Here is a 6,194-nt window from a genome sequence, read left to right as displayed (position 1 = left end):
TCTATAAAGTGTTTTTTTGGTTCTTTAATCCTAATTCTATTAATTTTATCCTAATAAATTTTTACATTGAACTTTTAAATATTGACAAAATATTTTTAAATGTTGATATATTAAATTTATTTTTTTAAAAATAACAATAATTGATACAAAAAATAATCATTTAAAACTAACGATATCAGGGTTAAAGGATTAAAAAGATAATTTATAAAATTAAAGAATCAAATTAAAATTTTATATAAAGTTAGAGGATTAAAAGTATACTTTAACTTTTATTTTATTTTAATTTTAAGTAAAATAGTTTCTTCAATCTTTTTTAGTGTAGGCCATGTTGACTATTTTTCTAATTTTAAGAAATTTAGATAAAGTTAGTTCAATGTCAAAGATGTTTGCAACTTTACAAAACTACCCTTTATCAAATTAAAGCCATTATTTAAGTTTATAGCACAAGATATAATGACATTTTTGAAAATGTCATTAATGTTTCATTAAATTTTGTAAAGGCTCTAATATTTAAGATGATCGATAGGTAGGGGTCTTATAATTAGATTATGAGGTAATACTTTATTAAACAAAGTTGTTAGCAGCAAAACTCTATTGTAACTATGATTATTTTGGTGAAAATTAAGGTCACTTTAAGTTTCCTAAGGGTAAGTGTTGGATTGGATGTTTTGAAAAGCCCATTTAACTTTTTCACTAATATTTCATGATCTCTATATATTCAAATGCTTCGGTTTTGTAAAAAAGGAAAAATCAAAAATCAAAATTGATTACAAAATAATCCTTACTTGGTAGACTAGTAGGTCAAAGTGTTCGATTGTGATGATATAAAAAAAAAACCTTAGTAATTTTTAATATTAATATATGTTAAACTGTTTATTATATAATTTTTTCAACATATCAAACTTTATATTTTTTATTCTTACACATCAAATTTTATATTATTTAAAATTTTTATCACATTTTTTAAACATTTCTCATATATAATATTTGTATTACAAAAATTAAAAATCATTGTAAATTAATATTTTTTTATAATTATATATTCAAAAGCACATTTCATTATATATAATTTAAATAACTTTTAATTTATCAAACTAACTTTTAAAAAAATATATCCAAATATAAATTTTGTCATAACAACTTATTTTTATTAAACTGACTTCTGATAAATGAATTTTTAGTAAATAAATTTTTGACAAATTAAAAATTAAATATACACTAAAAGTCTATTCTGATCGTTCATTTGCAATTCATAGCATTGTATCAAGCCCGCTATGTAATTAATTGAGACAACATGATGAAACCATTTTGATAAGATCATAACTCATAAGAGTGAAATTCTTCTCAACATGATGTTACTTTATTTCTAGGTAATATGGCGTGATCAGTCCTACAAGACCAGTGTAAGTACATAAAGTGTTTGGATATCCGCTAGGTAAAAGTGGCTATGATTATTAATTTTAAATATAATTGATTATGTTAAGTAGCATAATCATTTTGTAAGACTTTAAGTATAATTGAAAATTAATTAAAATTATGATTTTATAAAAATATATCTAAACATACTTCTATTATGTGCTAAAATTAATTATAAATTCAAAATTCTTATTTTTTATATAAATATCTAAACACCTCTGTTACATAGTAAAACTAGTTATAAATAAATCCAAAATTATAACTATTTCACAAGCTACTTTTGTTTACTTTTTAGTTCAACTTTTTAATTATACTTTGACAAAAATTTATCCTAAAATCATACTCCCTCCATTAAAAAATATAAAGTATTTTTAACCGAATTTTACTCCCAATAAAGTAGTTTACCTACTTTTAAACTAACCCTATCTTTTCATATATATCCCTATTAAATACCATATGATAAATATAAAGTCATTATCAATAGGAGTACTTTTGAAAAAAGAGTAATGATTACACCTTGAAAGACTAAAAATGCCGTATATTTTTTAACATTCCATTCCTCAAAAAATACCTTATATTTTTTAACGAAGGGAGTATATTTTATAAATCATGGTTTTAGGTGTCACACCCTGAACTACTAAAGTGTGATCAGCTGAAATACAAAAAAACTCATATTCCATGAGCCTAAACCCATGTGTTATCTGACATATTAATTACTCAAACTCATTGTATTCATCATTTGTATTAAACAACTACTAATATTAACAAAATATCTAAACTTGTTGTAGAAATTTTGGCAGAGTCTTCCTTGTAAGTTGGACTACCCGAAATCTCTACAACCTGCCGAAAGAATATCCATACAGCATTTGAAGTTCTACTCCAATACAGTATATATATATATATATACACAATCCCATAATAATTTAATCAAGGATCCTACATATAAAATTCGTGGAGTGAATCTAGAACAAAACCAAGATACTTAAATATTTACATTAATCCATAATTCGGACAAAACAACAAAATACTTCTTGTTTCAAGGAATTCCATGAGATTAAATGAAGAGCAGGTCCACTTCTATTATTTAAATACCCAAAAATTCTTCCAGTAAGTAACGTTCCCAAATAATAATAATAATAAACAAAAATGATAATTATAAATATATAATAGGAAACAAGAGACTAATCTAATTACAGAAGGTATTAAAAGATAATAACACAATTTAATCTTGATAATTGAGTGAATAAAATAGAAAAGGGAAAGTAGAGAATAACCATTTAGAAATATGACTTTTTATATAAAACAAATCACAAAATACAATTCTTAAGAGCAACAATATGACTTTGAAAAACTAATTTTCTGTTAGGACCTAAACAAAATGAATAACAGGCATGGACACATAATCCACGAGGGTAAGTAACATCCAGCATGGCTAGAAGCCATGAAAAAAATAGGCATAAACATAAAGCTTATGAATAATAGGCATAGATTATGTCCATAAAATTACACCTTCTGTTCCACGTGTGTTGGCCGACACACAGGGTTAGCACTTCTAATGTACTCTGCTAGCTAGGTATACCATGGCATGCCAAAGGCTAATGATACTGTCATTAGCAACTAACATTCTGTATTCAGTCCCATAAAACATTTCTGGCATGAATGGAATCTATAAACTCTTGTAATTCAAATTTTCTTTAATTTAGAAGATATAAATGATCTTTTCACTAGTAATTTATCTGATCTATGCATGTATGATATATATATTCATATAAATATATACATCTACATTTTTAAAAATAAAATACTATGAAAATATCTACATGATTAAAGTTGAGTCATAATCAAACTAATTACATATGAATGAACTAAATCTTAAGATACAATTAAAAAAAATCTATTCAAAACAATTAAAGTAAATAAATAAGTTAAAAAGAAAGACCATTGCTTCTATATATTAGGGAACATTATTTACTTACCTGGTATGCTGCCAAGTTTCTAAAATTCTCTTCTCTCAACTTCAATTAAGCTTCTCCTCTTCTGAAATCCCTATTAGATATAATAAAACTTTAACATATCTTTCTACAATTTGAATCAATTTTTCATATATCCTCTTTTATGCCTCCTAATTTCTCCATTTTTATTCTTAGCCAAACTATTTGCATTGTTATTATTATATAATCCTAATTATATTTCTTAATCATCCTTTGCCATGTATCAACATAAATATAAATATTATAATGCACACCCATATCATAATTTCCTTGTTCAGCAATAAAATTCAAACCTTCAATTTTAATATTAACTAAAGAAACAACTCTTCCCTCAATCGTATAACTCTAAATCAAAAGGGCAAGAAAAGAGTTTAAAACTTAACATCTAAAGTAAGAGAAATATCAATATTCAATATACATACTAGCAGCACAAAGAAGAGAATGAAAAGTTCAATTAGCTAACTTAGTATGGTGCAATAGAGAATGGAAGAAGACATCAACAACATAAAAAATAAGAGAAAGAAATCATCAAGCAAACCTCCAATAATGACAAATCCACTACTCAACCTTCATGCACAGAAAGAAGGGAGGAGGAGATCACAGTTCCATCAAGCTTTCAGCAGTGTGTGTGTGTATATATATATATATATCTTTTTTTTTTATTGCACTAGACCAGCAAAGTGGAAAAGAAAAAGAAAGGAAGAGCCAAAGAAACAAAGGGCTCGATGGAGATGAAGGACGGAGGAAGAAGAACGAAAAGCAATAATCGGTGAAAGCTTAAAGAATTCTCTTTCTCTCCCGCGCTCGTCTGCTCTGCTCTGTCTCTTATTCACTCTATTCTGTCCCTTTTCACTAACAATGAGGAAGAAGGTTTAAATAAAAAGATAATGGGGGAAAATTACAGGAAAAGACCCAAGCTTATTTGATAAAATTATAAAATACTACCCATCAGATTTTTTATTTTTATTTTTATTATTATTACTACTATTATTTTATTTACGTATTTTTTATTATTTTAGGATTATTACATTAGGTTCATAATTGATTTTTGATATGTATAAGAATGTTTGAATTTTTTAAGAAGGGTTAAAGGACAAAAATGTTCAGAAACTTTTTTGCTAGGAACATTTAGTATCCTTAAGTTAATAAAGATATTTGCTTCTAAATATTTTAAAATATTTAATACATCCAGTATCCTTATGAACTTTTTAAAAATATTTAGGAGTATCCATGAACTTTTTTTTAATATAGGTCCTTCCCTGAATCATTAAATTTAACTAACGCCTGTTAGTGTTGATTGTTCTAAAAAAGAGCAAATACAAAGTGCAAAAATACCTAAAAAAAAATTTCCAAACACTTTTGATATCCTTAAGTTAATAATAATACGGAGATATACATTAATTTTATAAAATAAAGCAACCTTTTCCTATATTTTATTTTATAATTTTTTAAATAAATATTTTAAATTTAGATAGTTGAAATTAAATTTAAACAGTTCAAATCTATTGTGGCTGAGGGACAGCGGAGGAATTTCCTGAATGGAGGAATCCAACTCCAAGAGAGCTCAAGTTATATGTGACAGAGCTGTACAATTGTTTCTTTTTGCTGTTTTATGAGATATTTTGTTAAGAGATAAGATTTGTAAAACACATGACAAGGATATATCTGTAATGAGGAATCAATTTTTTTCTTTTTTTTTTAAAAAAAATCTATGCGGCAAATATGAAAGGCTCAAAGTTTCCACTTCTAGCACCATCGCACAAAACAAATTTCAAATAAGAAATAAAAAAGAACCCAACTTCGATTTACTATCAACATCTTCTTTACTCGTGTGTTCAATTATTTATGCCTTTTGCTCTGGGGTTTATGTTCTCTTGCTTGCATTTCTTCCTCGTCTTGCTTCTGTTTCTTCCTCGTGCAGCTAAAATTCTCATGTGCATTTGGGACAGGTGACCAGCCTTGCAAGGGTACGAGATTGGAGTGATAATTGTTTTAAAATATTCTAGGAGCCGAAAGGAAAGTGATAACTATTGTTATTTTAAGAAAAGCAAATAGATTTTTTTAATTAAAATAAATAACTAAATTAATTATATAAATTGAAAGCAATAAAGACAGCAGAAAATTATCCAATCAAAAACTGTGAGGGGGCAGGATTCACTTATCAGAATGTTCTTCACTATTTATCTGTTTATTCTTGTTCAATTATAACAAAAGCTATTTCCAACATATCCTAATTACTTTTCATCAGTATTGATCTAAAGTTGAATTAGCTTTCACTGATCCTATTGAGACTTTAAACAAGCCATTAAGATGATTATAAATGCCTTCAATTCCTAAATTATCTCTAATTTTATTATTCAAGCATTTTCCTCTAAATCTAGGCCTGTTCTTAACCCCTTAGTACTTCAAACAATCTTACAGTTATACCATATGGTTAAGAATAAATTCTAACCAACCCTTCACCCCAAGGGTTAGTTAAACGATAAGAATGAATTCAAGAGACACACATGTAAAGGAACAATTTATAAATAATTTAGAGTGAGTCAAATAGACCATCCCCTTGTGGATTAGTATCGGCCCACTTAATCAGTGTTTTTTTTAAAAAAAAAATCTATGAGTAGAAAGAGGAAAGGTTCAAAATTTCTACTTCTAGCACCATCACACAAAACAAAATTGAAAATAAAAAAATAAAAAAAGAACCCAACTTAGATTTACTGTCAACACCTTCCTTACTCGAGTTCAATTATGTACTTGAGCTCTAACTTGTAAATTTCTAGAGACAAGGTA

This window comes from Prosopis cineraria, unplaced genomic scaffold (assembly GCF_029017545.1).
Source record: "Prosopis cineraria cultivar Desert tree isolate PC_DT_omini unplaced genomic scaffold, ASM2901754v1 PC8, whole genome shotgun sequence".
Taxonomy (NCBI): domain Eukaryota; kingdom Viridiplantae; phylum Streptophyta; class Magnoliopsida; order Fabales; family Fabaceae; genus Prosopis; species Prosopis cineraria.
This window is presented reverse-complemented; position numbering follows the sequence as displayed.